This window comes from Trachinotus anak, unplaced genomic scaffold, assembly GCF_046630095.1.
Source record: "Trachinotus anak isolate AG129_WGS33_773 ecotype Australia unplaced genomic scaffold, CSIRO_AGI_Tana_v1 ptg000024l, whole genome shotgun sequence".
Taxonomy (NCBI): Eukaryota; Metazoa; Chordata; class Actinopteri; order Carangiformes; family Carangidae; genus Trachinotus; species Trachinotus anak.
Window position 1 is genome coordinate 12866206 of NW_027273875.1, and position 23691 is coordinate 12889896.

Here is a 23691-nt window from a genome sequence, read left to right on the forward strand (position 1 = left end):
CTGACAACACATAAGCACATGACTTTCAACTTGAAGATGTAAGTTAGAGAAGGAAAGTGGGCTCTTTGCTTTCTCTTTCAACCAGAAGAATTACTTACAGTGACAGCAATACGTTTCTTTTTCTCTCTGCCTCAGTCTCTCATTTTCTCTCAGCAATTGGTCTAGTCTCGATGTACCGCCAGCTCACTGCTGCATTGTGGGGAAAGCCTGGCGGCACTGGGATCTCTGTGAGGCTTCACAAGCATCGACAGGGAGCTCTGAGTGATCTCCTGGAAGAAGATTTAAACTCTGAGCTCTTTAATGTTTTTTTCTGGGGAGGCAGGCAGGCAGGTGGGTACACAGGCTCCATCATCCTCCCCTAGAGATGGTGTGGATGGTGCCTGAAATGTGAATAAATTAGGAGTGAGGCGCTGTGTTGATGCTCTAGGAGATAACCTGGGAAAGTGGTGAGAGATTCTTCTGCAAATAGTTCCCTAAGGTGGGAGCCATGTGAGCAAAAGCAAACTATTCATCTTCACGCGTTTAAGCAAGGCATGGTTGTGGTCTGAGCCTAGGGCGGTGCAGTGGTGATTTATTTTCATCTTCTTTGCTTTGGGTTATTTCTCCCTTGCCTCTTGCTCTTCTCTTCCAGGTAAATTACAGCTCTGTAATGGGAGCCCAAAATGTTCAGTGTCAATTACAAGGGCTATAAAGTTAATCAAATTAAACTAAATTGCCCAAATGCTGAAAGAAAAGATTGACATATCATCCATCTACCAGAATAAAAGCCCAATTGTCTCATTAAACGACAACCAAGATGCAAATAACCACGAGGCATGAGACCTCATCAATAATTCATGAATTGTTCCCATAAGCAACACTGAATCAATAATATTCCCCATCTACGTTCTGATCTCAGGGAGCTGTGTGTTTCTACTGTGTGGTTAAACAACAAACAAAACTTCATTTTGTAGTTAGAATAAGTCAAAGAACATGAATAAACAACAGAATCTTCTTTTTCTGATCAGACCTGAAGAGGATCCCACAGGGCTTCCAAACAAAGTCCAGAATATGTTTTATTTTGAAGAGGTTTAAATTGAAAGTTTACAGGTTCAGGAAACCAATAGCATTAACATCCAGACATATGAAGTCCCTCATACTGCATGTCCCGGCCAATTCATCTTCCTCTGCACTGTCACTGCACTGTACTTTCCAGTGTCATCACCACCACCAGCGTCCTCTCCTCAAAGTCAGTGGCATTTTGATTAAGATCAGCTTGCCTGGCAGTAGTGCAGCAGCCTAATATTAATAGGGGGACGCTGTCAGAGCCATATGCTTCAGATGCCTCACCTAGAGCTGTGCAGATGTTTAGTATGCATAAGCTTGCAATGGAAGACTGATAGCTGTCTGCCTCGGGCCTTTTAGCTTTTATAGCCTCCTCCTCTTCTGTGTGTCCCTATCATCCCTAATGATTCACTCAGGACCTGATGTGAAAAAGAAATCCCAATGCAAGGTTTGGAATATGCCATTAAACAAGCAACAACACATTATGCCCAGGGTCAGTCAAAGCCATTAGCGAAATTGGATCAGTTTTTAGGTTCATTACCTCTGTGTGAATTGGATGGCCTCATTGGAACAGTTTGCTCTCCAGAATGGCCCCGTTTAGACCAGGCAGCACAGGTGCTTTGACCTATTAAATATATGCTACACTACGCAAGTTATTTACTCAAAGCCAAATAATTAACTGGATATTGGTCTTTGTTTCTCCTTAGAGTGAGAAGTCCTCTCACAGCTACTGTACGTGACTACTTTGTAATAAAAAAAAACATTAATTACACCACAAGTCTGTCTACATTACAAGTCTGCACATCAAGTCTTAAAAGAAGAAAGTCATAATGATTAACAACTCTGAATAAAATTAGATTAAATAGACATGTTGAACCTGCATAATTGCATCCAACTCCTTTGAAAGGTACACTGTAAAAAAAAGTGTCAAAAGCAATGCATCAGACATATTGTTTTCCAGTTTTTCCTTGTATTCTTCTATCGTGTCAAAACCTGATGCCCACATTACCTATAGTGCAGATGAACTGCCAATAGTTAGAGGTGGACAAAGTACGCAGCTCCATTACTTGAGGCAAAGTATATATACTCCTGGTCAAATGTTACGTCAATACAAGTGAAAGTTTTTCAGTCAAATTTTTACTTGAGCTTACAGTACTGGAGTACGTGCTTTCAAAAGTACATTTTTTTATGTCAACACCTTATTGAATTTTTTCACATTTACAGAACCTAATGACTCTGAAACAACCTACTGAAGAACCTGCAGAATAAAAAGCTTGTAGAATATGATACAAAGACGATGAAATGGCCATAAAGAAAAACTGAATCAACAGATGGACAGCCAACTACTACAAGCTGTGTGTTTATCTGGAATTAAATAAATGTTATAAACCTCAACATGACTGACAGTGTGGGAGTTGGCTGTGATTGGTTTTTCAATGGCGCCGAAAGTACAATATTTGTCTTTAAGTGTAGCAGAGTAAAAGTCATAAGTTTCCAAAAGAAATGATACTCAAATAAAGTACAGATACTCAAAAATATATTGAAGTACATTTGCTTTGTTACTGTTCTCTCCCGCCAATAGTTTGGTTCGATGCAGCTGCTGAAGCCTGGACCCTCACCTAGAGATGAGGAGCAGGCTGACTCTTCACTTTTCAAACTTCAGACCCATCTGACATCTTGAGACAGTTTATCAGATTGTGTAGCTCCTTGTGGAGCCATAAACAATTAAATACCACTTTTGTTCATGTGTAGTAGTACTCCCCAAGACCCGTAAACTGAATTTGATGATTGTGAAATTGGCTGACTTCCCATTCAGTGTGTTGTCCTGACTGAGGGAGAAGCTATGAGTGAAAGAAGTGATGAAACAATTTATCATCAGTTAGACCTTGAAAAAACACTGCGGTCAAACAGCTGCAGTTCAAATTCAGTTTATATTTGATGTGAAACACTACAGATGCAGATAAGTAGTCTGAGACAGAAGCCTCAGTCAGTAAATGACATTTTGTTGTTTGTGGGTTTTTTATATTACCTTGAAATTAATATGGATTTCAGTGAGTTTATCAATTCCTGACTGCCTGCTGAACATCATGGAAATAAGTCTTACCTTTAAGGAATAGTTTGACACATCTGGGAATACACATATGCACTTCCACTCTGAGTGTTAGTTGAGAAGATTGATACTGCTCTGACATCGGTACAGTATTTTTGAAGTTATTGCTGGCAGTTGGTTAGCTTAGCTTGGCAAAAACATTGGAAACTATTTTAACTGCCACCTAACAGTATGCTCTGTGAATCTCACCAACAAAAGGTTATAACTGTCAGACATCTGTGATATCAATGGTTTGGAGCTTTCAAGTCGATGAAGGCAATTTCTTCACATTGGTTCATAAAGCAGCTGTCAAGAGTGTGACTCACACAGAAGAAAACTGAAAATGGTATTGCTCACAGAGGAGTACTAATGTTATGAGTGTAAGAGCCTGCAGTAGTTAATCTTTTACAGAAATGCAGCTCAAGCATAGACAGTGGACATATCCGTCATCCTCTGTCATGTTCTCGTGTTAACCACGATGGCAGTCACAGCAGTGCCTGCAGGTCTGTGTCCTGGGCATTTCTCTGGTCCAGATATAGACACATCTGCATTTCTGCAGTTACTAAAATCCCATATAATGTGAAATTTATACTGTCCCATAAAGAAAATGCATCATACTGCTTAAGTCAGCATACCTTACCTCATTGTCTCATCCAATGCTCTGCAAAACACATTTAAGATATAATGGTTAAATGCACAAACAAAACTGTATCTCAACAAATAACCATGTAACTGCAGAAAATATGAAAAACACTGACACTGCAAACCTTTTTGGGCCATAGACTGTTGCACTATTGGGTTGCTTGTTTCAGGCACATTGCATCATATTTGCTATTACGGTATATGTCACACAGATAGTGTTGTTTCCTTTGTGCACGCTCATCTGTGCTGTAGATCTGTGCACACTTCAGGTTGGAGAGAAAACCAGTGAGAAAGTTGTAAAGTCAGCCAAGAACACTGCAGCACTGAGAAGGAACGATTAGTTCCCTACTTGAAAACAAGATTAAGATGTTACTCTGGAGCATTTTGCTCTCAACAAAAACCCTGATATGATCCAGTAAGATTGCATCTTGATGCAGATTCCATTGTATTTTAGAAATCCCAAAGGACTTCCTTTCTTTTTCTTTTTTTTTTCTTTTTTTTTTTTTATCTTTTGAGTCTTGAGGATAATTTTCTTTTTTGACAAGTGGAGGCAAAGAGTAGGAGTGGGGAAAAAAAGAGCGTGGTATGTACCCAGCTACACAGGATTACTATCTCATCACAGTAAATGTATACAAAGCTATTCACACGCTGCAGCTCCACTGATCCTCACAGATGCACAGGCACTTACAGACACATCAGTCTGGAAATACCAAATCGACATGCTTACATTACATGAGCTGTGTATTGATTGCACTTGAGGGTGTTAATTCTGTTAGAAGCACTGTCAAGGGGATACTGATGCATTCTGGGTGTATTTGGCGCTTTGAGAATGTCCAGGGATTTTTTTGCATTCAAGCAGAAAAAACAAAGATTTAGATGTGTGAAAAATGGCATAAAAGAAGGTCTGATGGATTGTGATCACAGCAGGAGATTTTCCAGACAGATTAACAACATGTGTTAAGGTTTAGTTGAACATGGACAACAATTGACTCTGAGTCAAACGTGATGAGATTTCTGTCGTCACTCTCCAAGCTGTGACAATTTATTTCTCTTACTCAGGAAAAAAAAACAAAAAAAACTTTGGCTCTGCTGTTTGATTAATCATTTTAAAGTAGAATAAATATAATTTGATAAAAATACTTTTAAACCACAGTGAACAGTGAAAATAATCAGGACAGAGGTTTTTAGTTCCATCTGTTCTTTCAGTGGTGAAACAGGTCCAGAGTCATTTCTCTATGACAGCCGTTGCCGTGATGTTGGACACTGTCTTTGTACTGCTTGTGTACATTTGTGTTAACGTAAGGAGTTGGAGGGTATGGGAGGGTAGGCATCAAAATTTTAATCTGTCCAGTTCTTTGGTAAATGACCAAATAGTTGAAAAACAACAACAATCCCATCAGTTCATCAGTCCAGTGAATAATCTTAAATGATACAAAGGTAAAGCTAAGCAGTAAGATATATTACAAAAAAAAAAAGTTTAGGTCACCAAAAACAAATCATATAAATCTCATAGAACGGGCTTTTTTCAGGTATTAAGAAACTTCTGCCTCGCTCAGACTACAGGAGATTCGGCCTGATTTAGCCCCAATTCACCATCCTGACAGTCGGAGGAGCAGTCTGGGCCTGTACCTTGGTCAGTGTTGATGTTCGGCCCAGATTATCTGGTAATGTGATTGCTTTACAGATCCAGACTTAAACCCTCCAAACTGCTCGTATGCTCATCAGTACTTCCCCCATAAACAGTGAAATCAGTTGATTATAACTGTGATTACTGTTGTGGAGTGGCTGACAGTGTTGCCAAGCAATTGTAAACAGTCTAGCACTTGCGGCTAATGTCAGCAAGCTGTAAAAATAAGAAGTTAGAATCTCACGTCAAGCTCTTGCTGCAGAATAGATACCCTGTGTTAACTGTGCCTCGTCTCACATCCAGCCTCCTGCTTTTGTTCTTCTCACTGCAAAGTTTTACTAATGTTATAAGATGTTGCTATAATAATAATATCCTGTAGTGTGTGATGAGAGTATTTTTAAATCTTGTAGTGCGTGTATGTTTGAGATCAGAGAGAAGATAGTCTGTTAAATTTCTGCTATGATGTAGCCCGATTTAAAAATCTCCTGCCAAGCATTACAGCTTTGCTGCAGCAGTGAAAGCAAATGAAGCCTTTAAAGTTAATGCAAACAATTGCCACAGGTTGATGACTTACAGACCCTCTGTCTGTACAAAGGCAATGTTGGAACAAACTGTGGAACTACACCCTCTGATGCATCACTGGGACTCAGTTGCTCTGGCTGAGCATAGCAAACATGATAGCTACTAAATATCAGCATGTTAGCATTGTGATTGTGTTAACATGCTGGTTCTTGCATTTTGCTCAAAGCGTGTTTTAGATAGTGTGTCACCCACACATTCACTGTTCTCCATTCTTTTGTCATGATTGTGTGTAGGGAACGGTTTTTGGGCTCCAGCACATCACATGACATGTAATTCTGACAGTGGCCACTACAACAACATGGCCACACAGCCCAGCACTGCTCCTTTGTTTTAGCTCAAATGCGATGCATGCTGGGAAGTGCACTAATCAGCAAGAGACCAACAAAAACATCAACACGTTTTCTTTACACTTCATTAACTCATTAATCACTTTGAATTACATTGCCAAAATAAATTATTCAAATTTGACTCATTAAAACAAACACTGACACATTTTGAGAATAAAGTAAACAGATATTTAGCGTCAGACTATTAAAATCTCAAGTCTGTCATCGCTGTTTAAAGTATTTTAAAACTCCCTGCATGCTGCTCTTCTCTCTTCCCTCCTCTTTCAACCAGTTTGCGTTGAACAGTGCTGTCTGACTGACATTTTCCTGTGGTTTGCTGCTCTGCAGGAAGCTAGATAGAGCGCCTCGATAAAACAATGTAATGAGTTATTATTGGTGTGTGTGAGTGTGGCTCAGCTGTATGCTATCTTATCATTTATCTGGCTCCCAGCTTCTTTGATCACTGACATTTATCTCTAGTTTGTCCTTCATTCTCGCAGCATTTGCAGAGTCCAGGGTCAATGTCTTCTTCAGTTTTTAACCATGATGAACAAAAAGTGTTTCAAAGCAGAGGTCACTATGCAAAATAGACAAGGGCTACAGCTACCTTTTCACTCAGCTCTCAGCAGGTTGTTGACATGAATCAGCCCATGAGCTCAGCAAAAAAGAAAAAAAGGACAGCAGTACTTGACACATGGTTAGCTTGGCAGGGATGTACACAGTGGTGGTCCTTCTCTGTTACTGCTCAAACATGATGTCAGAGGCGTTTATGAAACTTATTCCAGGCGTCAGTGTTTAGGTGCCAAAACAACATGTTATGCAACACTTAATTGTCAAATAAACGGTTCCCTGTGAAGAGTGTTGAAGAGATGTTAAAAGAAACTCTTTCTCCTTGTGTTGTTGTGTTGAAATTCCCCTGCAGACCATGTTTTTATAAAAGCTTTGTTTTTGACAGCTGTAAAGAAGCTATTACTCTTCTTCTGTTCCAAAGTGATGCAACATCTACCAACAATATGCCTGAGCTTTGTTCTGCTGAGAAACCTGGCCTCCTTCCTGCTGCTTTGTTTCCTCCTCTGTCACACCTCCCACCTTTTTTCTCTCTGCTGCTATCTTTCCCTGACATAGCTCATTACATTAGCAGACGCACACGCACACACACCTGACTCACTGGACTGTAGCTGTGGTGCTGTCACGCACAGGGGAGGGGGGTGGGCAAAGGTTTGACAGGAGACAGCGGGCTCTTGCTTAACAGACAAGTGGTGAGATGCATTTCAGTGTAATTGCAATGAAGGGATAATTTGACAGCCACTTGGTTATGATAGCTTGCAATTCTCCCTGAATTCTTACACTGACACACATGCACATACACACACATACACACACACACTGCAAACAAGATGCAGATGCCAAACCCTTAACAGCATCACCCATGCTCTTACAGACTTACTTTCTGGTAAAGGCCTGCCATTTTTCTATATTTGTCCTCTTCTACTAAAATCCTCTGTGCTCAGATGAACTGTATGCAATCAGCAACAAGACATTTCAGCACAGGAGAACTTAATACTTCTGTGCCATATTGTTTTTCAGAGAAGGGTTTCAGTTCTCATTTCATCGCGACTGACAACGCAATTCATCATCGCAGGCCTGCGTGAATGCCTTCTTTAAACAATGCCAGTGCATCATTGCTCAAAAACTGAAAGAATGAGCACTGCACAGCAGCCAAAACGACCTCTCTTTCTTGAGCAAAACGAAGCCATCTCGCTTGTGTTTCTGTCTGCTCGTGCCTCTGCTCTGCTCAAGGACATGGATGAAACTGAATAAAACATGACTGACATCTTGTCATGCCAGAGAGGATGGGCTGAGAATGGGAATGAAACAGAAACTCTCACCTCTGATTATTTGTCAGGATGGGTGTATATAAAGGGGGAGAAAAATGTACGTGTGCACACTGAGGAGGCTACAGTGTAAGCACCCTGTGTAACAGCAAGTGAAAAGAGTTCATTACACTCGCCTGCCAGCTACCACCCTTCTTTTATCACACTGATCAGTGGTTACTTAAGCTTATACATTAGAACTGTAGATCCTTTGATTGCTCAGCCAATTGCCCTGCCTTGTCGGGGCTCTGTTAATAGCAATGCTTGATGTCTTGGTAATCACACGGTAATCTTCTTCTGATCTTAATCCAACACTGATCTTTTCCCTTGTTGATCATTCTTTTAGCGTCCATCCCCAACACTTCTTTTGCTGATTCCTTCAGGCTCTTTGCTCTTATTCTTCACACGTTGGTTTATTTTTTTCTTCCAGATACATCAGACAGAAAGACACTCATATACTCCACCTCCTCCTCCCACGGCTGAAGTGACATGATGTATGGCTTTACACTAGGCCTTGTGATCCCATCGCCTATCATGACCGCAGTCACAAGGAGCTAAAGTCAGAACTTTGGAGGGAGAAATACACCTCCAGCAAGAAGTGTACACATGTGACGGGGTAAATGGATACATTCATGTAGGACTGAAAAAAGGTTCATTGTTCATCATTGTTCACAATCATTAAGACTGTTCTTGACTCTCCTTTAGCTTTAATCTGAGGGTATTTACACTCATATCCAATGGACTGAGTAGAAATTGTTGCTCTTTTTATACATAGCCTCCAAGGGCTGTTTCACACACTGTTCGCCAAATATAGATGTGAACACCACCAAATATCCCCACAGCTAAAAGACAGCATGTATACTTATTGTTTCATTCGGTCCAAACAAGATAATAATGAAACGGAAATAAATCACACCTCAGCTTGTCCAATTCAATGAGAATCCAACTTCATTCTGCCAACAACATACTCCCAGACCAAACAATTCTTAGAGAAGTACACTCTCTCAGAACATTAAACCTTATTTTACAAGGCGACAGAATCCATTGTTTTAGTCAAGTGCTCCAAAATGACATATGTCTGCATTCCAGTGACAAAGTGCTGGTGTGGCTGCATAGAAGAGGAAGTCAGGTGACGTTGTTCTAGGGTTTGGGTGGATTGATGCGTCACCAAAATATTGACTTTGACACAGGAGGTCGCTGATTGTTTCCAGTTTCCAGCCCCGAGTCAATATTGCTTTTCTCTTAAAGCAAAGTACCCTAACCTAGTAGTCATCTTGACCCAAACCAACAATGTTTCCCTAAACGTAATCAAAGTTTCACCATAGCTCTGCCACACCATCAAACAGAAGCGTTATCCAGCAGTGTAATGTACAGTGGCCTGGAGGGCTCAACGCACTGCAACTTAAGAAAACACATCCAAATAGACAAAACACAAGCTAATTCAGTAATATCATCAATTTGGCAAAACATGCTGCAAATACTCACAACACAACTAAATACACAAATGCACTGCAAAAATACGCAACACAAACAAATACACACACACACTGCAAAAATATGCAACACAAACAAATACACAAACGCACTGCAAAAATATGCAACACAACCAAATACACACACACACTGCAAAAATACGCAACACAACTAAAAACACAAACACACTGCAAAAACACACAACACTACCAAATACATAAAAGTGCTGCAAATACTGAGAACACAACAAAAGTGTTTCCAAGGGACACAAAAAAAATGATGAACCAGGCCGAGACACACATGTTCAATGATTTATGACCTTGAGCATTGAACATGGATGTATTATAATACATGTATTATAAAACTAGTACATCCCAGCCAGGTTCATCACTTTTTTGTGTCCCCTTGAAACACTTTTATCGTGTTTTGAGTATTTGCAGCACATTTGTGTATTTGGTTGTGTTGTGAGCATTTGCAGTGTATGTGTTATCAAGTTGATGATATTTCTGAATTTGCTTGTGTTTTGTCTGTTTGTGTTTTTTTCTCTCAGGGGCCGTGGTAATGGCTTTGGAAGACACATTGAGATGATAATGTTTTCAGGGCTTGTTGTGTTTTACATACATCTGTTGTGAGAGTAGACTACACAGACATTTTGGTGATAACACCACCTTCAGTGTGTAATGAGGGCATCATCAAACAGGCAGCTTCTGAGAAAAACACATCCTTGTCAGTCTTGTTCATTTCACATCAGGATGCAGTGGCTGTAGTGTAAAATTGTGCCTCTTTGTGCACATGCTCAATGCTATGATATTTTTTAAATTACATACATTTTCAAGTAAAAGATAAAATCATCCACTTTCCTGACTGCCTGGCTCTGAAATGCGATTTGCTCAAGTAACTTAAACTCTCTGCAGCAGCTGTGCCACTGACACTGACCTTACAAGTGAGTTGGAGGGGTCTCTTCGACTAGAGCAATTAAAAGGACAGCGGGATATAGATTTCCGTTAGCTCCGATAAATGTGGTTGGGAGAATTATAATCTGTGTGACTAATGGTATGCTCATGGTATTTAACCATTGCTCTCATTAATATGCTAAGCAACTGGCGCTAGCTTTTTCTTCAACCCTCCTCCTGAGATCCATTGTTCAATGCTGAGCTCAAATGATTTGCCCTCCCTATTGTGCATATGGGTGGACATACCCATTGAGATTTTACACTGTTCAAATGACTTTTACATGGTGTTACAGGATATCAAATGGATAGAGAAGAGCCCCTCAAGCTGCAGGGTATTATACATTTTCCTGGGTGATATTCACTCCAGTCACAAAAGCATGAGCGCTGGATTTGGAACTGGAGGCTGTGGGAGATTTGATGAAATCTTTTAATCCCCAACATCATGCTTCAAAAAGTATGAAACAGCTATAGTTAATGATAGATGGCTTATTGATAATGTTACACAAGGTTATTCGTCCTCATCAGGGCTGAGCTTTGCTCTACTTAAACACCTGAACTACACCTTGAGTCTGGCAGGTGGAAGACGACCTGCAGTATATCCAGTCTATTTGCCAGGTTGGACCACTTTGCTATCCATCCATCACAAGCAGTCTTTCAATTTGTTTTGTAGGCTGCCATTCAGAGCGCTGTGCTGTTTCCAGCACTCTCGTCAAATAGTGTTCTAATGTAAGTGTGGAGATATGGTGGGCCCACAATCAATGTTCTCACCCCCCTCAGTGTATTCATTATGCCATACAGGCCCATCAAAGGCTTCAGAAGTATCCCATTACCTCTGGGCCTGTGAGACGCCTGCATGTCATTACAAGCTGTGTGTGATCCCACCCTGCAACCTCAAAGATGAAGAGCAAGAAGACACGCACCGTATATTTCACATAAGATCTGAGGCAGATTGCCATGGCAACCCTCAGTATGAGTTTAAGGAGTCAAAACTGCTTAATAGAGCTTAATTTGGTAACATAATATTCAAATTTACCCTGTTTACATTCAGAAAGCCAGAGCTTCTGCTAAATGTTACTGAGATTAATTAATAAAAATGATTTCAGAGCAGGTTTTCATGTGGAACTCTGCTACGTATAGTTTACTGATATTTTAGCTTATAAAGAAGCTTCACATAGGCTCAAACATATACATGATAACAGGAGAAAATAACACCAATACACTAATGAAGTGTTTTTCTTTTCTAACTGAATTAGTGTGCATTGTCGAGAACAGACCAAATTCATTCATCATGTCAAGATAACGTCAGCTTTATTTTGATCACAGCTTTACTGTATCTGTATCCTGTGACACTGAAATGGTTTCTGTAAAATTAGGTAGGAAACCGTCCCGTATTCCTACAGCGTCTTGAAGCACAGTCCTCCTGAGTTCACTGGCCTGAAACAGAAGTGGCTGCAGACACTGACAGATAAAGAAGAGACCAGTGATCACTGAATTAGACGTTTTCTTTCATCAAGACAGACGCAGACAGGAGGTGGACTCTGCCTCTCTGCCACGTTCAGATCGGACTGGAACAGTTGGATCCAGCAGTTTGACGTCTGGACTAAATAAAGTAATTTATTCATCATCTCAGGAAAACACATATCTCAATCTAAGGAATAATTAATTCGTGATAGAATCAGTCTTTCAAAGGTGGCCGCTCTTATGAGAAGATTTGGAAGGTTTCCTCTTCTGATTGAAGTCGAGAAAGGATCCACCCAAAACTGGTTTCTGAATAATTCATGTCATGTGCTGCATTATTTTGATCTTTTGCCAGCAGCAGTCGGCATGTAAACAGATGTTGTCAGACAAGTGTTCACGTCCTTGAGATGTTGTCCTTTATACACATACAATTGTTAACACGTGTTATGTATCATCAGTGTATTATTATATAAACATCTGTGGATATAAGACTCCTGTGTTTGTATGTATTCTAGTTCTGCTTGAGTGAATGTCACTGACCTGCCTTGTTTTGTCAGGCTAGAACCATTATTATTATTAGTGAACCACTTACTTTAAAAAAATAAAAATAAAAGCTGGTCAAGACTCTTGAGCTGGAGACTGAAGCTGCATCGTCAGCCGTTTTACCTCGCATCGTGAATTTGAGCAGACGCCACCGCCGCAGTTATGAGAGTAATTTTTCATCTGATTTGAGAATTCCATGCTTGGTTCAGTGCAGAGAGGCTTTTGAAGCGTTGCAATGTCCAGCGAGCCAGCGGAAACAAAACCTGTGAACCGTGCATCAGTTCAGTCGGACAGAAAGCAAGGTCAAAGAAACTTGACTCATCACAGAGTAGCTCTGAGGCACCTCACCTTCCTTTTCTGCCTTGATGGATGAAAACAGGTGTTTCTGTGTCAGTTTTCGTTGTCTGTTCATGATATGAGATCATGATAACATGATCTCCCATCAGACTGGATCCATCTGGTGATTAAGAGAGACTCCAGCGGTTTATCCCCCATGATTTATATTTGTCACTGTTGAACTGTTCACCATTCTACTTTTTGTTTTTATTCTCACACCCTATGCTTTGGTTCATGTAACAGTTTTTCTCTGCTCTGCTACTGAGCTTCTCATGAAGGATTTAACAGGATTTATGTTTCATGATGTATTTAGCAATTTTTTCAGTAATCACTTGCCAATGCATCTGTTTCAAACAGTTTGAACAAATGTTCAGGAAGTTAGACTGGGAGAGAGGATCTGTGTGCGTATGTTTGAGTTCTTATAAATATCCTCCATGTACTGTGTTGTCTGTACAGAGTAAGCTATGCACAGTCATGCAAAAGCTCTGTTTTGCCTTCTTCCTTAACGATTTCTTCTTTTTCAGATGATGATTAATAATCTTGTATCATAATAAGATGGTGAGCTTGCAGTATGTCTGGAACTGTTGGCTTGAACCATTTACTCTCATGTGATTTCCACCCTAAACAATCCAAATGTAATTTGTGTTTAAAAGAGGTCAGTCTCATTTTAATGTCATTTTAAAATTCAGTTTCAAATTAATTTATTCTGCAGACAACCACAAATTCCACCGTCTCGCTCGGCTGACAGCCACTGGCATCCAGCAGCATCAGGAGGGAGCTGAAGTTGTAAATACATCACAGAGTTGTCATTTATCTCAATAAAAAAGAAAGAGTGTCTTGAGAGTAGCTCATCTAAACTGCAACACACAGGAAAGCAGCTGATATTTTCAGCAGCTGGCATATGGAGGAGATCAGGCTGAGACAGGCTGAGGCAGGATACATGGAGCTTCTCATTGTTCACCAACAGTATGTGCAATCTGCACAGTCTCATGGGAATCTGAGCGGAGAGGGACGGCGTGGCGTGTAATAAAAGTTTCACTAAAGCCAGACAAGTGTAACGCTTAATAATCCGCTTTTTAATGTGTTGTTTTTAGTTACATGTGACTGTATTGACAAGGAGTCAAAATTGCCCCAGTATTTAAAATTCGAATAATGAGAGATGTGGATGTTGTGTGTTGTCCATTGGATTTGAAATCATCGTGCTCATAATGTCAGATTAAGACACAGAGACTAAGCAGGAATATGGTCTCCAGTTTAATGTTTATGTTTGGCTCCTGTGACCTGACACAGCATTTGCATATGGAAACATGCTCACTGAGAGCTATGCCTCACAGCAGTCTCACGTATCAGCTGGTTTGCTGTGTGTTGATCAGATAAGCTCAAGTAGCCCTTCAAGCACTACTCAAATATGCCCTTGAGAATGGATTAGAAACTGGATGTTAACACTGTTAATTACATACACAAGTGGTTATTATTACTCTTGTTTTTTTCACATAACTGTCATCCATTTATCCATAATTACTTTTAGATAAATGTTTAAACAATTTCAACCTTCTGACTCATTCTGATGGGCATCTCACTGGTTACTGTAGGTTTACTCCAATTTGTAATCCTCAGGAGAAATGGGTATGTTGTCTGTGCATGTACCATCAGAATCAGAATACTTTATTGATCCCCAGGGGGAAATCAGGTTATGTTACTGTTCTCTCAACATTGGAAATGTAACAGCAAAGAAGACAGAATAAGAAACAAGATTACAAAGATAAAAAGATACAGATAAAATATAAACATAAAATGTAAAAATATGTCTTATCGTATGATATATAAATAAAAACAAGAAATATGTTAAGAAATATGGAAGATGTGGGCCAGTACTGTTAAAAGGTGATAGTTAAGATATACAATATAAATGTTGTTTTGAGATATTTTTTTTAATCAAATCAGTTTCTGTTATTTATTTGAGTTTGTTGAGCTCAGTTAATTAGTGAAGTCCATCTCCTCCCAGAACAAGTGCAGGAACTGTGTGATGTTCACTGTTGTACAGTAGAACATCACACTCACAGCATGTTGTAAGGGAAAAATGTTTTTCTATTCACATAGTGCATTTATGGAAAATGTATTCTGTGGGTATTCTCTTTATGTAAAGTTATGTATGTTATGTAAGCAGGTTTGATATACACAGATCTTCAACTTTATTATTTTAAGACTATTAAGAAATGTAATTTCATTGTGGATTACTCCACGCTCTCTTGTTCTTTTATGAAGGGAATAGCAAGTTTGTTCTGTATGAAAGATGCTGATCAGACTACTGCGCCCAACAGCACGCTGGTCTGACTAGCAATGTTTCATAATGTTCCTACAGACATGAGTTGTTCTCTTTTTCCTTTTTTGACATTTGGTCTCCTTTTGATGACAAACTGAATCATTGTGGAGCCAAATAAAATAAAGTAAAATCCTCAGAAGAAGAGTATACTGCAAACAGATCATCCTTCTGATCCTCATAATCTCTCCAAATCCTCAGGAACAATACCTCTCCATTATGGAAAAAAGAAAACACCAGCATTACAAGTTTTATCCTCAGGGGCTCCCTGCTGGTTGTCATTATTCATGGGACCACAGTTGTTGCATAGACCACTGTCTTTTTTTTTTTATCACCACTAACAGTTTCCATATTTATATTACATTGTGCGTTTATGGGCACCTAATGAAACACATGTTGTAAAAGCACAGTCACCCCTGAGGTTCCATTAAGATGACGCTGGCTCCCTTCATAATGGACTCCTCCAGTAGGTGGGCCTGTAAATTAATGACTGTAAAACAACTCATCTCCAATAATGCAAGCCAGCAACTCGTTGCAGTCGGAGAGAAATGAGAATCAAATGGAGTCGTAGTATAGTCACCTCCCTCCTATTCTTTCATTCTGCTGTCACCTCACCACCTCTGCTCATCATCTGCTCCCTGCAGAAACCCCCACCTCAAAAAAGAGAGAGAGAGAGAGAGAGAGAGAAAGAGAGAGAAACATCTCTCATGTCATTTTGTCTTTTACAATCCACTTCATTTGGAGGCTTACAAATTCTATTAGGATGATCTTGTGTGCATTGCACGGTTGCTGCAGGGGAGCGAGAGGAGGAGGGCTGCCTGGGAGGGGGGAACAAGCCCCTAATTCTAATAAACGAGCTCGACTTTGCCTCCTCTGCCCTGTGAGATGGGAGGGAGAAGGGGCTGAGTAATTGGAAAATATCCCTGCCTCCCATTTCAGAAAAATCCCCCCTTCCCAATCACCCACAACACACACTCACAAACACACCATCACCCCCTCTCCACAGCTTACCCAACCTCTCTCACTCCTACACCATGAAATACACTGCCCCTGTTTTTCATTTTAAAGTTAAAAAAAGGGAAAACAACACAGTTTGTCTGATTTCCAAAGTCTGCCTCTGTATGTGGAGGAGGGGGGTGGTGGGGGGCACTGACTCCAAGGTTAACAAAAGGATGGGAGATATTATGTGAGGCCCTGTGTCATGCAATCTGCAAAGTGGGATCGGGGAAGGAGGTGGAAAGGTTTAGTCGACTTTGGTTGCAGCTACTTTGGTTGGGAGTCTATGCCCAGGAGTAATGGGGCTAATGTCAGCGAGAGCCCAACACCAATCCAAATAAATATGGAAATGAAGACACCAGGGAATTAGCACATTCATGCTATTGGTGATGCTAATGTTAAAAATGAGCAAGTATTTCATATTCATGGTGCAAGGTGAAGAAATAAGAAGACAGAAGGAATGATGCACGTCCAAGGAATAATTGACACACCAGGCTGTACCAGAGTGAGACTCAAACTTTAATTTGAAACCTTCATTATTCATGAACTTGACATTGTAATAGCAGAAACACTGCAACACATCCCCCAACCTCAGAGTCCCTCTGAAGACCCTCCATGACTTCATTATGTTGGAATTGAAACCACATGTCTATATCAGACCTCGGTTGTACTTAACACTGGTAAAGCAGGCTGAAATCATTCTCTTTTATCTCAAGTGGCTGAACTTGATGTTGACCGTGTCGACTCATGAATTAGTTAAAGCTAAATGTTTCTGTAATTGAGCTGTGCTGTTCAAATGAAAAGGAAGAAGGATGTTTTGTTTGCAGTGCATACACTTCTGACAACATTGTTAGCTTAAGATATGTCATGGTTTTAATGGGTCACCTATCATTTTCAATAATCCTCGTTGTCATTCAAGGAACCGATCAACAGCATTTTATTTTGGTTACACAATGCTCAAGGTAAACATAGCAGCATGTTGGCTTTGTGTTATTTTCTGTTTCCATCTCCTTTTTATATCTTTTCCATGAGGTTATATTTGGAAGTGATTTTGGTTTATTTGCACAGATGACAGATATGGAAAATTACAGTACTTGTCTGAGCCAGGAGGAGAAAAAACAGCTTAAGTGCTTCAAGTCATCCACTGAAATAAAAAAATACACAAGTAAATGATCTACTCTCAGAGCTGAAACATGCAGTGAAAGGTCATCCTTGGCATTTCAAATGAGGGGGCGTTAATAGAGAGACCTTCAGAACAACTGACATCAAACTCTGGCATGTATTTAAAACTGAACAGTTCAGCTGTTGAACAGAATACATTAAACCTTCCTGTGCTCCTGTTCACTCTAAAACTCAGAAGACCTTGTGAGAACTGACAAGGAGATGTTTATTGGTTCACCTCCTCAATACACCTTTTTCACAGCAGACATTCTCACCTGTCCTAGGTGTTACTAATGGCTCTGTTGTATTCAGGTGTCCCAGTAAGCTGTGATACTGAGCCAGTATAAACAATAGCAGCACATTCCAACCAAATACAGCCTCCTTTCAATAACATATCAACAGTAAAAGTTCTTGTTCTGCAGAAAAGCAGCTGGTTGAGATAGAGTTACTTTGGTGTACTTTATATGGGCTGCAGTGAGGTAGCTCAGTTAATTGGTTCCCAACCTGGGGTCAGGCCACCTCTAGTAGGTCAGAAGATACATTTGGGGTTTCACAGGATGATTAATGTGGCAGGAAATAAAAAAACAATATTATTATTTTACTTCCTTTGGGTTCAAACCTTTACCCAAATGGAACCATCTGAGAAGTTTAAAGGGGAAATCGCTCCTTGGTGCTAATAAATCATAGACACCTGAGCATAAATATGTTATGTCACTTCTACTGACATATACTCAGACATAGATGAATCCAAAGTAAACAAACGCTTGTGCAGGAGAGGTGGGGATCTGAAAGCTTATACGGAGACCTCTTCTAAAAGCCCAGAACCAAAAAAAAAAAGGAATTCAACCAAATCATTAACATCAACATAATCAGTAAATTTCTGGATGTTAATGCCCTTTGCTCATTTCTCTGATAGTACATGTGGCTCTTATTCAATGCCCAAATAGTCAACAGTGATTGATTGTGTGAGCCAGCTGCAGAACCATGAGCTAAGAAGATTTTGACAGGCTCCATATATTAAGACCAGAGAGGCTTTTCACTCTGTGCTGTCATTATTACAGGTACAAGCCTCAGTCTTATTGATCTGGTATAATCAATCATTCTAATTCACATTTCTGCTTTAAGGACAGTTTCATCTTCCCCATGTTATCCTGTACTGCTGTTTTTGCTGCTGCTTTCTTGAACCTGACAGCAGAGACACGTTGACACCTTTCATAATTTAGGGCAGCTTTTGAACAGCGAGTCATGTGCCACAATTTAGCAGTGAGTATGCCATGCACTTGTCATGTATTAACACACACTTTAAGGGCATTAACCACTTGTTAGGCCTCCAGGGACAAGTCATTAATGATGAATATTAAACCTCCCACACATGTGTGTTAGAGCCATTGGGGTACTCAATATACCTTTGATGAATGGCATCAACAAATCATATTTGCCAAGAGAATATAACAGAAAGAACAAAGAGAAAGACTAGATAGCAATAAGGGCCATTAGGGGGCTTGTAGGCAGAGTTGTAGGGGCAGGAAAATGAACTCATTCTCAATGAATTCATTCTCTTCTGTATTGGGAATATCTTTGTTGCTATAAGTACCCAACAATTCAGCTTTCTTTATGCTCACAGTGTCATCGCATCCCACTTGAGTCTCCTTCCTGACAGGTAGAGATAATAATGATGAAGATGAGCACAAATAAGATGAATGTAAAAGATAGTGACGGGCAGATGTGAGATAATGTGGGGATGTGTACATCAGTTTTCTGCATCTGGTTCCATCTGCTGTCTGAGTTAAAGGCTCGGGAGGAAAAGATGTAGTGCAGTGACTTTAAAGATAAGTACTGTAACAGGAGACATGCATTTTATAGCTTTCCAAAAATGTGCATTATTGTAGCTTGTTGGAACAGTTATATTTAGAAGGGACTGACTTTGACCCTTTTCTTGTGTTGTGGAAGCTGGAAGCCAGAGGTACTGTTCCTCTGTCCACTTATGTACATAGATGACCTGCTTAATGCAAGAATGGTGTTTCCAAAACTATGTCAGAAAACATATATTTCTCTTGGTGCCAAAGATACCACTGACTCCTATTTCATAGAAATCCTCCGATCCAGAGTGTGTTGTGACAGTGAATGAAGGTGTGGAGGCAGAGAAAGTTAGGGCGAAGGTGTAATTAAAGCTGATTATGGCAAGGCAGAGAGGAGGGTAGCATAGCACATTTGTCTTCCCCATCTAATGAGTGGAGGCTGGGAGAGCTGAATTAGCTGCCTTGCTGTCGTCTCTCTCCCACCATGCCACTTTGTCACAAGGACACTCCTCCTGGAAGATGAGACAGGGTCAAGTGCATGTGTATCCCCTGGCATTATTCTTACAGGCCGCCGGGGTTCCTGTTCCACCGGGCACTGGGAATTGAAGCACTTTAGCGAGCTCTGAGCCACACCAATCAGCCTCTGCATCATTAAACTAGACTAAAAATACACAGCCCACCCATGGGTCCCTGTTCATAGCCACACTGAAACAATCACCACTGACTCCTGTTCATGCGAGGTGTGACACCATCATTTTTCATCTCCTCTTGTTTGATCGGTGTTTTAAGGCTACTGCAATATATTAAGAGCATGCTCAAGGAGCTAATAATACTACTACAACCCAACAAATTAAAACTACTGTGTACACTGTTAATGCTGTTAATGCTCATTTCATTGGCATTAATGGACCTAGAGATCAACATGTGTTGGTGCAATGCTGGAGTGAAATCTGCTACAAGGCTGATTGATTTATTGTTTTGTCTATAAGATATCGGGGACGTCTCATCACAATTTCAGCTTCAAAAGCCTTTTTTGCGTCTTACCCACAACCCAAGTTTGGGTTGTGGGTAAGACTGATTAATTAAATATCAAGACTGTTGTCAATTTTCTTTTGATCAAGTAATGGATTACTCCAGTTAAAGTTAATAAATGCAAGTTTCTCAAGGAAATTAATCACTTTATGTACATTTCAACAACTTCAGCCACATAACAAAACCCATGTTAACTCTCCATTCAGTACCTATGGTATGACACTTATGGGCTGATTTTCATTTAGCTCCACAACAAGCTGTGAATTTATTCCTGGCAAATGATGCATTTTGTGGCTTTTGAATAACTGCACTCTTACATAATCGTGTCTCCCTCTCAAGGCCAGTACAATATCAATACAATAAATCATGCAGCGGTAATGAATCAGCTGCAGAACCCTTACTTCATGGTTACTGACCGGCTCAGTGGTGAAGCATTTTCAGATCAATCACTGTATCTGGCATGAGTGTGCGTGTGTCAGTGCGTGTGTCTGTGATTCCCGTGCTGTTGCAGGTGGGCTGTGAGAGAGCGGACTGGCGTCACCCCACAGGTGCAGGTAATTGTCTGATTGCCCGGGGACTGAACGGCTAAAGTGCGGCTCTCCAAGGTAAATCTTTTCTTCAAATGTCAAATGGATGTGGTGACAACACTACGCTTATTTGGTGTTTTATTATTCATTGCTAAGCCCCTCTGAGGCCAGACCTCTCTGTTAGTGTTTGTTAAATAGCGAGATGAGTTATTTGGCCATGTGCGTCCTTGAAGCAAAAGCTTATGGTTACTTCCATGAGCCAGTGATGATACGACACCTGAATAAACTCATACGTCTCATAAAGGGGAGATTTTCAGTCATATGTATCCATAAATAAATTATTTGAATAATATAATGATGACCTAAAGTTAGGAAATATGTTACCTGTAAATTAATGGCAACGTTTTGTTGCCTTCTGCGATTAAAAACCAATTTGTTTGAGTAGTTATGCTAATGAATGTGTATGTTGTCATAGCTTTTAAGACACAGCTGAGGTTCATTAAATAATGACCAACCACTACCTGACAGTATTTATCGTTATCATATATACAAAACTGTCACTTCACTTCACAGTTGTACACCTACTTGTATTCACAGAGGTTTTTGCCATAAAATGTATCACAAAGAGAAAAGGGAGGTGAAATGTATTCCGGACACACAAGGCTATGTAAACTGGCTTTTATCTGGCTCGAGGTTCAGATCACTCCGTGGCTCCACGGTCTCTTTGTTGTAACTCGGATCCTCCTAAATGTCAGGAGACAGCACTATTTGCGCCGAGGAGGAAGCGTGCAGCCTGTAAAGCGGCACTGCGGCATCGCCGTATCACTGCGCCCCGGTCCCCCTTCTCCGGGATCCTGAAGCTCGGATCTGGGGAGAGGAGGAGGAGATACCCTATGGTTTTCCTTTGCGGGATTTATTTTGTCAGCTCAAAACCTTCTTGTGCTTTATCTTTTTATTAGTGACCGAAGGCCTGCAACTTGTCCGGACGGTCCCTCCCCACTCGCAAGGGTTTGCATTTCTTGGTTTTGCATGACGTGTCTTGGAGCACCAAAAAAAAAAAAAAAAAAAAAAAAAAAAAAAAAAGAAGAAGAAAAAAGAGAGAGGCTTGCTTTTGTTGTGTGTCTTATAGTGGAAAATGAAGCTTGGAAAGCCGGAGCAGGAGGCAGTGCCAGTCCGCTGCTGCTGTTGTGGGCTGGACTGGATTACAGAGCCTGAGATCTCTACTGACAGCACAGGCAGACAAAAAGGGACTGTGAGCGAAGACAAGGGAAAGAGTCTTTTACTGTGCTAGAGAAGCCAGGGCGAGTACTAGAACACAGTTTTTTTTCCAGATAAGCGATATTTTGGAAGCAATTCGTGCAGTGCATGTGTGTCATTAGATGAGTGCTGGCGCGGGGCATCAGGTTAAAGGCATAGGTACTGGAAAAAACCCGTTTAGGACCATTACAGTAGAGGTGGATTTGCCTTTTTGGGTTGTTAGGAGGCAGAACATCTGCATGGAAGGAATATTTGTGAATGGTTGCTGCATACTTAAATGTTGGCATTCTGGCTTATTGGATGTGCCTTTATTATGTATCCATTTTATTAAAACCCTTTTTATTTCTCGCAAATGGTTATAATTGTACATGTTTAGTTGTACATGTTGTACATATGTCACTTTGCATGGGGAAGCAGAGTATTTGTGTAGTACATGTATGCTTCAGAATCCAGATGAGCAGCATTGCATGACAACCTGTGTCCAAGGAGACAATGTAAAGTTGAAAGTGGTGGTTGACTGTGACATATTGGGTTTTTGGTTTGTGTGGTGATGCAGAAAAGGTGTGATTCATCTGTGTTTAAAATGTCCACCAGCGTTTATGATTGCTCAAAGAAGGGCTTTATGAGAGTCTGCAGTTTGTTGATTCAGTCTTCCTCCACGTAGAATACCATTTCTGTGATGTAATGGATGAGAATTGATATTCTGGACACACAGAGAGGCCATATGTGTTTTAGGCTACAATGCCAGAATGACTTTCAGTGGCTTTAGGCCTAGACTGTAGGCTATGCTTTGAGAATGATCCAGAATAGGACTGCAAGCTGTTGAATGTTGCATTCTAATATCATAAAGCAGACACATACCTTCAGTGTCAGACAGTGAAGGTATGGCCTACTAAGCTCCATAGTTAAGTGCAGAATTGCATTGTCAAAAGGTCTTGACGTTTGTCTTCATTTCTTAACAGTGTGTGTAAAACCTCAAGGACATCTCCTTGTTCTATTAGTCCTGCTTTCATTCTTTAAAGAGAGGGCAATATAATAATTTTTTCACATGTAGAATAGAGCTCTTAGGTGCTGTTTTGAAAGAAATCAATGGTGACTTGAGAGGGACTGTCACAGGGAATTTGTTATTGTGGACCTCAGTGAATGCTTATCAGTGGTTTTCTTTAAGCCATAACTGTTGTTTGCTACTTGTATCACTACTTTTATCATTAACAGATGACCTGCTGTGTGTGGAAAGTTTGATAGTGAAGATTTTACCCAGTGCATAATAAACTCATTATCTTTTAACATTATGGATTGTGGATATGTGTCACTGATATGTATGATTTATAGAAATTTATTATGTAAATTAGTTCCATTAGCAAACAAAGAGTAGCTAAAGTGAGAGGATAGATTGTGTAACAGCTTACTGTTCTTAATACAATTTGATTCAATTAATTAGTTAATTAGTTTGTTGTATGACCAGTATACTGGATGTTGCTGATACTGTCACACTTTCACAGTTAATACATTCTCTGTATGGTGCTGCAACAGTATGTTCATGTTGAAATATTGCTCAAGACACCAAATAGCAAAGTAAAAAAAAATTCTGGTGCATAATTAATTAAAATAATATAATAATTAAAACACAGTTTAGGTTACAAGCTTGGCAA

General features: G+C 40.2%; 1 protein-coding gene and 1 long non-coding RNA gene across 16 annotated transcripts in view; both read left to right on the forward strand.

The window, feature by feature from the left end:
• LOC139607405 (uncharacterized) overlaps window positions 1-16824 on the forward strand; it is a 156041-nt gene extending 139217 nt beyond the window's left edge. Inside the window, exons 3-4 of the long non-coding RNA XR_011684847.1 lie at window positions 8615-8800; window positions 13660-16824. This is a non-coding gene — a long non-coding RNA (uncharacterized lncRNA). The remainder of the gene's footprint in view (window positions 1-8614; window positions 8801-13659) is intronic.
• A 3403-nt stretch (window positions 16825-20227) lies between these two features.
• Window positions 20228-23691, forward strand: part of auts2a (activator of transcription and developmental regulator AUTS2 a) — a 314983-nt gene continuing 311519 nt past the window's right edge. For 6 of the 15 annotated variants that reach the window (XM_071460191.1, XM_071460195.1, XM_071460196.1 and 3 more), the window contains exon 1: window positions 20229-20860. The gene's annotated coding sequence lies outside the window, so the exon portion shown is untranslated. The other 9 variants (XM_071460190.1, XM_071460189.1, XM_071460192.1 and 6 more) reach the window with 5 other exon arrangements.